Source organism: Arachis hypogaea, chromosome 16 (assembly GCF_003086295.3).
Source record: "Arachis hypogaea cultivar Tifrunner chromosome 16, arahy.Tifrunner.gnm2.J5K5, whole genome shotgun sequence".
NCBI lineage: Eukaryota > Viridiplantae > Streptophyta > Magnoliopsida > Fabales > Fabaceae > Arachis > Arachis hypogaea.
Genome location: NC_092051.1, coordinates 29,299,714 through 29,310,678, shown reverse-complemented (window position 1 = coordinate 29,310,678; position 10,965 = coordinate 29,299,714). Strand labels below are relative to the sequence as shown.

General features: G+C 32.0%; 1 non-coding gene and 1 pseudogene across 1 annotated transcript; both read right to left on the bottom strand.

The window, feature by feature from the left end:
• Positions 1-7,233: 7,233 nt before the first annotated feature.
• Positions 7,234-7,332, bottom strand: LOC112762044 (small nucleolar RNA Z278; annotated as a pseudogene).
• A 53-nt stretch (positions 7,333-7,385) lies between these two features.
• LOC112762041 (small nucleolar RNA Z223) lies at positions 7,386-7,478 on the bottom strand. The gene has a single exon (XR_003182402.1). It is a non-coding gene; the product is annotated as a small nucleolar RNA Z223 (small nucleolar RNA).
• Between the last annotated feature and the right edge of the window lie 3,487 nt (positions 7,479-10,965).

The window sequence follows — 10,965 nt, the reverse complement described above, 5'->3', positions numbered from 1 at the left end:
TGGCGTAAATGACGGGGTCATGACGTCTTCTCGCGCGCCCTCTCTCCCCGGTGCTTTCGGACTCGGCTTGGGGGCTAGGCGTGCGTCTGGTGCGACTCCTGGAGCGAGAGCGGGAGTGACTCTGCTCTGGGGTGTGTTGGTCGCGTTCCCTATCTGCTAGCCGGCGTTCCAAGTCTTGCATTCTATGGCGTAGCTCTTGCATTATTTTGGCGTGGTTGTCGCCAGTCCCCCCAAAGGAGCGTCCCTCGTGTGACTGTGTTGCGTTCCTCGGAGGCGACCTTGGATGTTGTCTGGTTTCCGTCGCGGCGGCGTCGCTTCCGGGCACGGCCTCGCAGCCCGTTCCAGTTTGGACTAGCACGAAGTCCATGGACGAGTCCCCACAGACGGCGCCAATGTTCGGTTGATCGGTTACCGGACGGTTCGGGTTGGAATCCTGGGAAATGGTAGGGGCTCGTCAGGTCATGGACTTCCGGCAAGGGGTGTGCGAGGTCCCGAGCACTCCGTGAAAAGGGGGGTGTCACCTGCAAAGACACTCCGACGCTCTTGTCAGTAAGTGTGCAGGCGAAAAGGGGGTGATGTGATATGTGACGTACCTTGGGGGAAGGGTAGATCCTTCCCCTTATATACTGTGTCAGGGGTGGGCCCTACAAGGACAGGCCCACTTTTCCGGGACGTTCTCCTACAGCTGTGAGTGAGCTGTCTGGGACGCGTGTCCGGGTCGGTTGCGGGGCACCTCACCCGTGACCGTCCGGGTCGGGTGACGCCCGAGTCGGGCCGACCCGTGGAGGGTTTGGGCCAGGCCGTAACACATTAATAATCTGAAAACAATACAATATAATGTTTGTGTGTACAAGATTAAGATGAGTTATGCATTTTAGGATTGTGAATCTGTGATTTTTTGCATTTTCTTCTCCAATTGTTGTTGACTTGTTTTCGTTACTGTGATTTAGTTTAGGGTTGTTCTTGAATTTTGATTCTGATATTCTGGGGTTTAATTGATATTATGTCAATGATGCCTTTATTCCAGTGATTAGTATGTTGTTCCAGTTCTTGTTTTATTGTTGATTTTCTGTATTTCAAAGTTTTAATTGTTGTTGTATTTTGATTTTTCCAGTTCTTGATTTGTTAAATTATTCCCGTTCTTGTTTTGTTGTTGGTTTTCTGCATTTCAAAGTTTTAATTGTTGTATTTTGATTTTTCCTGTTCTTTTTTTTTTCTCGAAGACAGTGGCATATTATTTTATTACTAAAATAATTAAATTGTCCAAAATTGGACTTACAATTAGAAATTGGGAATCTCCCATAGATTGCTAAGCAAGAGTACAGAGCAAACAATAGCGTAGCTTCAAAAAATTGAAAGGAAAGCAAAAAATCAAAGATGATCTTTCAAGGGTTAGGGCTCGAACTCCTTTATGGGTGATGATTCAGTTCATTGCAGAGCTTCAGGACCGACTCCACCACTGCATTGGGAGGACTGTTGATTTTCTCTGTTCTTGGTTTGTTAAATTATTCATCTTGTTATCTTGATTTGATAAATTGTTTATGCTGTTGATTTTAATTTATTGTTTTTGTCATTGGTTCCTGTAAATTAAACTTTGTATGTGATTAAATGGCATGTGATTAAATATTGTTATTTTGTTATTTGATTTTTGAGTTTATATTTGTATGAGATTATAATATTGTAATTGATGTAGTATTTTTAATTTGATTGATATTTTAAAGTTTATATATTATAATTAGGGCAAATCACGTCAATAAGCCAAGGGGTAGGGGTGTACAAGATCCGATTCGGCCCGAAGATCCGGACCGGACCCGATGACTTCGGGGCTAATTTGGCCCGGCTTCGTTATGGCCCGGTCAGACCCGAGGTTTCAATAGATGGCCCCGGTTATTTATTAAATCGGGTTCGGGCCAAGCCTCGAGTCACCCGACCCCGACCCGTTGGATTCGTGTAGTTGTTTGCTACTTAATATTTTGTTGTTATTGGTTGGTATGACACTATAAATTATTATTATTATGTTAATCTTGTGTTGGTTGTTAACTTTGTTTTAATTGTCTTTTGAACTTTGAATGTTTAATGTGTAATTGATATAATTATTATTATGAAACTTTAAATTATTATTATTAGATTCTAAATTATTATTATGCGAATGTTGCATTGTTATGGAATAATTATTTTTCAAAATTTAGAGGTTTAAAAGATGTAGAATTTAATTTTTGGTGATGTCATGATAAAGTTGATCAAGACCCGGGCTTCACCCGATCTAGACCCGCTTAAGTGTGGCCCGAAAGTAACACGATTTCATCGAATCTAGGGTCAGGTAAGGGTCTCATAAATAGACCCGGTCATTATTTAAGGTCGGGTTCGGGTCACGGCGAACCCGGCTTCACCCGACCCCATGTGCACCCCTACCAAGGGGAGCAAAAATTTATGAAAATCAGCCAAATCAAAAACTGGTTCATGAATCAACTAAGAGACATTTCTATATAGTTCGAATCAGCCTAATTCGAACTCCATCTCTATGTAATTCAAATCAGACCGATTCGAATTACACACACGCACACGCCCACTAATTCGAATCAACCTGATTCGAATTACACCCACAGTAATTCGAATCAGGGTGATTCGAATTATACACATGCTGCACATAGTAATTCGAATTGGTCAAATTCGAATTACTCATGATTTAATTCTGCCTATTTTTTTCTAAAAAATTAATAATTGATTAAAAAAATTAATAATTTAAAAATTAAAAAAATATATATTTTATTTAATGCATTAAAAAAAAGCTAACAAAATATTTAATTACAAGACTTCTTTAAAATATTAATAAACTATCAATTCGAATTTCATACAATACTCTTTTGCTAATTTTTAATAGCTCATGAATATTTTTTAATAAATTTATTTAAATTATACTACAAAAAATATTTTATTCTATACAAAATAATTTAAACAAATAGCTTAAAAGATGTCAGGAGTACTATAAAAATTTATAATGTCCTAATGACTGAGGACATTAAAAAATACTCTACATAGTCAATAATAATTTAGAAATTAAAAAAAAATATAGTTATAACCAGTATTTACCTAAATTACTAGAATATTACAAACTTTTATAGTACTCCTAATATTTTTTAAGCCAAATAATAATTTAAATTATTTTGCATAGAATAGAGGGCATTTTAAGCCATTTTCTATGCAAAACAATTTTAAAAAAATGGCTTAAAAATGTTAGGAGTACTATAAAAGTTTGTAATATTCCAGTAATTTAAGTAAATACTTGTTATAACTATATTTTTTTTAATTTCTAAATTATTATTGACTATGTAGAGTATTTATTTAATGTCCTAAGTCATTAGAATATTACAAATTTTTATAGTTCTCCTAACAACTTTTAAGCCATTTTTTTAAATTATTTTGTATAGAATAAAATATTTTTTTGTGGTATAATTTAAATAAATTTATTAAAAAATTTTATAAAAAAATATTCATAAGCTATTAAAAATGAGCAAAAGAGTATTATATGAAATTTGAATTGATAGTTCATTAATATTTTAAAGAAGTCTCGTAATTAAATATTTTGTTAGCTTTTTTTTAATGCATGAAATAAAATATATAATTTTTAATTTTTAAATTATTAATTTTTTTAATCAATTATTAATTTTTTAATAAAAGAATGGGCAGAATTAAATCATGAGTAATTTGAATTTGGCCAATTCGAATTACTATGTGCAGCGTGTGTAATTTGAATCACCTTGATTCGAATTACTGTGGGTATAATTCGAATCAGGTTGATTCGAATTAGTGGGTGTGTGCGTGTGTGTAATTCGAATTAGGCTAATTCGAATTACATAAAAATGCCCTCTTGGTTGAACCCTGTAATAATTATTGGTTTGGTTGAATCTCGTAAATTTTTTTTCAACTTGGTTTATATGGGTGATTTGCCCTTATAATTATGTTTATTTATATTTTATTTATTATTTTATTATAAAATTATTATTTCGATTGAATTACGGTTGAATTGGTTGAATAAAACTGTGAACTGATAGTTAGAGTGGTTCAATAACCAGTTCAATTTTCAAAATCTTGGTTCAGAATGATTTTAGCCAAAAACAATTAGTTAATTTTGTGTGTGTTTGTGAGCTCTGATCTCTTATAATGCTTGACTAATTGCATGGTTATTAATTTATTGTGAGACTTGAATTTGTTAAATGTAAAGCTTGCTAATTATTGATTTAGTTATGCTGCTGACGGCTGATTTTGTGTGCAGTTGCTAATTTTGAATTGCCGACGGCTGATTTTGTGTGCGGTTGCTAATTTTGAACTTTTTAAATGGAAAAGTTGTTAATTTTTATGTGTTTTCTATTTAGTTCTTCTTTATGTAATTTTATATCTTGAATCTTCCAATGGTTCTAGTTTTATGAATGACTAAATAATATCATAAAAATATATCTACATAAGAGTGATTTGAATGACAATAATAAAATAATATAAGTTAATAATTGTTATTTTTTAGTTATTTGAATGATAACAGAAAAAAATTATTTTATTTTGTTATTTTTTAGTTAATAATTATTATATTGTTATTATATCATACAAACATAATTGAAAAGGGGCAGAGCAAGGTACCTCGATGAGTAGTCATAGTAAGATTTAAATGCTAGCTTAATAATAAATAAGATGTGAATTATAATATAATATTTAATATTTTGAAACTTGTTTAATAATTATCTTATAAAAATAGACATATTTGTTTATCAATTCACAAGAACAAGGATAAATATACAATATTTTTTAGTATTATTTGATATATAACATATTGTTTAATATGTAATATATGCATTAGGCATAATTTTGGTGTATAATATAATGGGTAATAAAGAGTAGTATTGAACAGAGGGAATTGAAGGAGGGATTGGGGGAAGGACAAAATGAGAGGGGAAGAGGAGATGCACAGTAAATACACAATTATATCATATCTGGGTTTACCTGCAAGAAAATAACTTGTGGACTAATCAAAACTGATAACTGATAAATTAATGAAAGCATTATAGCATTAAGTCTCTTTTTCATTATGAGAAATTTTCATAGATATTATCTATGTCATTTTTTGATAAGTAGGATCTTCTGCAGAGACAAATTCAGAACATATTTTATGACACTAAATTGAGGAAGAAAGAAATAATACTAACTAAACTTTTAGAGAGAGAAGGAAAATTTAGAACATTCTATGAGATAGAAAAAGTGGATATATTACAATGTTCATTGAGATTTGATTACAAACTGGGGTGAGTTCCTCTTTTTATAGAGGTCTCTATATAACATCGATATCTTGCGGAATCTAAACAAACCTATCATATAATGCCAGCTGGAGGGTAAGGATAAACCTTATCTCTGTCTGGTCTTTCTTACACATGTGACAGAGATCACTTTATTTTAATGCACTCAATAATTATACATAGTGGGGTTACTGCTTTAATAAAGGAATGGTTTGAAATAATCTTTTGGAAGGGTCCCATCACCATCTCAGAAGGATGATGTCTCATCAGAGGCCAAATTGACAGCTCTAAGGTCCATATCCGGGTCTTGCAAATATGCAAACGGGTCTTAAGTATTTCCTTCATTCGGGTCTTAGGCATCTTGTAGATACGGGTCATATGGATCTGAGTATGGGCCTTCAGCGTCATTGGGTATCCCTGCATCAACTCTTGTTGGGCTTGGTGGTAAAGCATATACTCTTCCATTTAGATCTTCAGAATTCAGATCTTCTTCAGAATTTCTGTTTGGAATATGGGTAGACGTGCTGGGCTGGTCTCTTGGAGTATAAAAGGAGTATTGTCCAAATTGATTAATTATTCCTGAAGTTATGAATCTGGACTGGAACTCCTGGAGAGTTATTGGCGGAACATCTGTTTGAAACGGGAGTCCTTCAACTACATCTCTCTCTCCATATAATCCAGGTTGCCAAAGTTGACAAAGGTATTTGGTCAAGGCATTCAGGACTGTCTTCTCATCCGTGGGCTATATGGTAGAGTATCCAACAATATCAACTCTATTCATGGTATGAGGGTCTCCTCCAGTGAAATAATTCCTCTGTAAGGTGACAAAACAACAGAATTTTCGTTTTGCCTTAGAGGATTTATCCCATAGTTGGTGCCGGTCAAGCATATTATATAACATTCCTCTCCACACTACAAGAAAAAGTAATATTTGTAACAAAAAAATTATTATAAAAAATTAGAATTTTGAAACAAAAGAATTTTGTAACAAAAAAAGGGGCCATTGCAGTATGTCCCGTTACAAAAAGTTTTTGTAACAAAAAAAGGAACTGTTACAATTCAAAGTAATATTTTGTAACAAATTTTTCTGATACAAAAAACCAAAAGTCATTACAAAAGTGATAACAATATTTGACCTTTAAAATATTTTTCGTAACAATTTAAATTTGTGTCATAATATTTTGTTACAAAATACTACTTACTTTTGTAACATTTTTTATTTTTAGTTACAAAAATAAAAAGTTCATTTTAAAATATTTAATTAAATAATTAATATATCAATTAATTTTGTAGACACCCTAACTTAACATTTATATAATATATAATCATATAGATAATTAGAATATCTTACATGTCATTAAGATTCTTTTACAATAAAATAAGTTCTAAATTCAACTAAACACAACTTTTTTCTAACATAAAATTGTATCATATCCGATTTATAATTCTTGACTCTTTTAGCATATTTCAGTCAAGTTGGCATCAATTTTGTACCCCTGTAAATATGAACCATGAAAACCAAAATTAAAAAATAACACATAACACTATCTTCATCAGAGTAAAAATTAAGTTAAAACTTACAAGTTAAAATTAACTAATTCTTTAAGAATCTATTCTTAAAGTTTAAGACTAGCCAATCAAGAATGTAAATTATCAAGAATTAACAATTCAATATATAAATTCGGGCTAATTAATCATAATTCAATTCATTAAATTTACATAAGTATCAATTGTCAAACAATCACTATCAATTGTCAATTCATTAAATCATGATTCAAATGAGGTGAATTATATGGTAAAAATGTAAGTTTACAGATCTTTCTTTTTATGGGATAAAAGAGAGATTGAAAAAGGTAGGACCCACACTTTGAATAGCAATAAAATAATAAAAAATAACTATAAAAGGGATTTATTTTCTCTCTCTATACCACTTCAATCTGTATAATAAAGTGCCCCTTCAAATGAATGCAGCTTCACCAAGTAGGTTCTCCCTGTAAACAAGGTCTTGGCTCCACAACACCTCAAACAGTTGGGTTGAATCATTACAGGCTATGTTTGGCACTCAATTAACATGTATTAACAACTTAAAAAATAATAAATGCAGAAAGGCTCATAAATATAACAACTTCATCAATCACAATATTTTCAGAAGCAGAACTGGCATTTGAAGATGAATTATTATCCTCATAGCTAACCAGAAATACATCAAGTAGAAAACCCAAAATCAAATGTTTATTAAATCAGAACTCAACGTTTGGATAAAATATTGATTGCCATAGAAGTCGTTACTTACAGTATTTTATCAACTTCTTTCAGAATATCGATTACAACTGCATGCATGTCCTCCCTACTAGGTTCCTTCTTGGATTTCTTACTACCTTTTCCTTTTCCTAACAATGGCATTGGAATAGAATAATTTGAGATGAAAAATTTACAAATAGACACATACTTGTAAAATACAGAACCATGCTATGTAACTTGATACGAATTCATATCAAGGGTGTGTTTATCAGGATGATAAAAAATGGGGAGGCAAATTTCATGTGAGCTCTGTAATTGTCAGCATTTTTCTCATCTATGAAAACTAATGTCCCATTTTTCCCCCAACCAAACACCTGAGAAGGGAAGTTTCCAGAAATAGTTTGACAAGACTACTTAATCAAAGTTAACAAGTTCTAAAACTATTTCGAGCAAACAATAGAATGCTAACAGAAATAGAGCAAGCACTACAGATAACATCATATGTAAATTGGGAAAAATACAATCAATTCACCTTGATCATTCACTGAAGCTTTTGATGGCTTCTCTATTTGTTTTTTTTTGGTTGCAGCCTTTTCCTTAGTATCTGACGTTTCACTAGAGGTTTTCTGCTTCTTGGATGCCAAAAACACTATCCTGATGAATAAGCAAGTCACAATCCAAATCTTCTAGATATGCACGGAAGAGAAAAATAAACAAAATTGGTCTATTATGAACAAAAATAAAAATCCAAATGGAAAGCCAAGATTATCATTTGCTTTCATAATTGACAAAATGCAGAAACTTAACAAGAAATCTAAGTATCTCCAATTATCTCAGGGAAAAATAAGTGTCAAAACCAGCAAAACAACTCAGTAGAAACTGCCAATAGTTAGAAAGCAACTTGGTTGAGCTACTGCATTCATAATTATACCAAGTTGAAACACAAAGCTACTAGCTCATATGATGGAAAAGTTAAGATCTTATAAAACTCATTTTGGTGTGACTACACAATGTGAATCTTATGAGACAAATAACATGCTATGTTATCATAGAGAATAGTCTTATATATTTTACCTCTGCATCCTTAACAATTGGTGCTTGCAGCCCATTAATGACTTCTCTTGCATCATATATCACTCTTGATGGGGTTGAGTAAGGGGCATGAACCCGGCCATCCTGAAAAAGCATTATCCAGAAGTACCATTAGTATCTCAAAAAATTATAAACACACAAATGCTTAACAGAATAAGTTTTATTTAATTTAGATTCAGTCAAATTTAGCAGGCCAAGCTGGAAGATAGTACATAGCTAGAAATCAATACTTAAGTAAAGAAAGTGATGAATTAAGGAAATCGTCAATGATATTAACTTGATTAACATAGTGAATAAACTTATCCAATTGGCAAAACCAAGTATGTGCATATTGATACTTGAAATCTGTACTTGCATCCATCAACACAAAACAAGACAGATTTGCATACCTCTATAAAGTAAGTTATGTTAGTGGCTGAAAGTTTTTTGGTTATGACAACAGAGCTCCTAAGCAATCTTAGCTGCTCCTCAACTCCTCAATTTTGGTTATGCCACCAAATTCACAATGACCAACACACCTACAATAACCGTGAAAAACTGCAGAAACAAGTTCTGTGTATCAATTGCTATAATAAGCAAAACCAAGAAAATCACGAAGACAAAGTTACAGATGAACATCAAAAGCGTGATCCAGAGGTAAGTGATGAACAAACGCTTGAAGATTTTGGGGATTGCAGAGATGGTGGAGGAAAAGGAGACAACTTTGTTGGTGTAGAGGGAAGTGACGGTAAAGACGGCAGCGGCGGTGGAGAGGAGAGAGAAGGCGAAGAGGAAGAAAAGGTAACAGATTTATGGGATGTTCAGGAATTGTAGCTCCTCTAGTGCTAGATCCATTATTCCTTCTTCAAATTCTCGTTCTGCTCTTCTCTGATCTGAAAGAGAGAATCGAAAGTTTTGGTTTGTAGTTGTTTTGAAAGGATGAAATTTTGAGATATTAGATTGTTGTTCTTTTTTATTGCAGAAATGAGATGAGATGAGATGAGATGATATGAGAGGGAGGGAGAGGGAAGGGGCTGCGATGGGGAGGGAAAGGGAAAGGGAAAGGGAAAGGGGGCTACGATGAGGGAGGGGGAGGGATTAGGGTTTGGAATAATATTTTTAATTACAAATTCCAACTCAAAATAAACTTCTCTTGTCAGCAAAAACCGGTGAACATGTAAGCATCTTACTCGCCGGAGCCATGGTCCGACAAGTTCGAGGACACGCTTGACAAATTTTTAAAACATTCAGGTATCATTTTGTCAATAACAATAGTCAGGTACCAAAATGTCAGCGTTTGAATCTTTCGGGTACTGATTTGGCCATTACCTCATTTGAGAATTAGGGATTGTTTTTGGAGAAAATGTAAAATTAGAAATTTTTGGATAATTGAGATTTGGTAATTTTAATTAAATATAGAGTATTAAATATTTATGAAAATTATATAAGTTTTAATTAATTTTAAACTTAAAAATTTTTTGTTTTGATTTAATTATTTTTTGATAAATAATTTATTTTTTATTTTTTAACAATCATAGATTTTACAGGCTTAATAATGAGTGTTGGATTATGGTGGATTTAGGATTTAGTAGAAAGAAGAAAAAAATTAGAACTCTATATTTTGTTCTTAAGGAAGTTTTTTAAAAAATATTTTAAATATAAAAATATGTTAAATTTTAGAGTGGTAATGAAACAAAAAATAATATTGGTTATAAATTTATTTTAAATAAGAGAAGGAAGGCGACCGCCAATGAGTTATAGCTCAAATGGTATAGTCTTTCCATACTCATCAAAGAGGTTGCACGTTCGAGTCTTCCTATCTTTGGTATAAAAAAAAAAAGAAGAAGGAGGGTGACCCAGCAAGCGATAGAATAAAGAGTGAAAGTAAAGATTACAATTAGGGTTATTACTTTTTATATTTGTTTTTATTTTTATTTATGTTTAATAATTAATATTTTTAATTTAAAAAATTAATTTTAGTCAACATTTAAGACTTGGTTATTAGTAAAAATTATATATTATTTTTATAAAAAAATATAAAATAATATATACTATTTTTAAAAATTAATCATTTAATCTTTAATTTTTTATAAAAAATAATTAATTAATACAAATAATATTTTAAAATATTAAATTTTTAAAACAAAATAAAATTATCTTAAAGATTTTAATATTTTAAAATAAATTTTTTTAGGATTGATGGGAAAGAGGTGTTATCCATTTTCACAGTGAAATGATAAGAACTGAGGTAAAAATTGAATTTTTCTATTCCTCTTTTAACAGCAAGAATATCTTTGTAAGTGGCATGGTAATATTTTTCAGATTCTTTGTATTGTCCACTAGCATGCACATAGTAATGTCTTGTCCCATC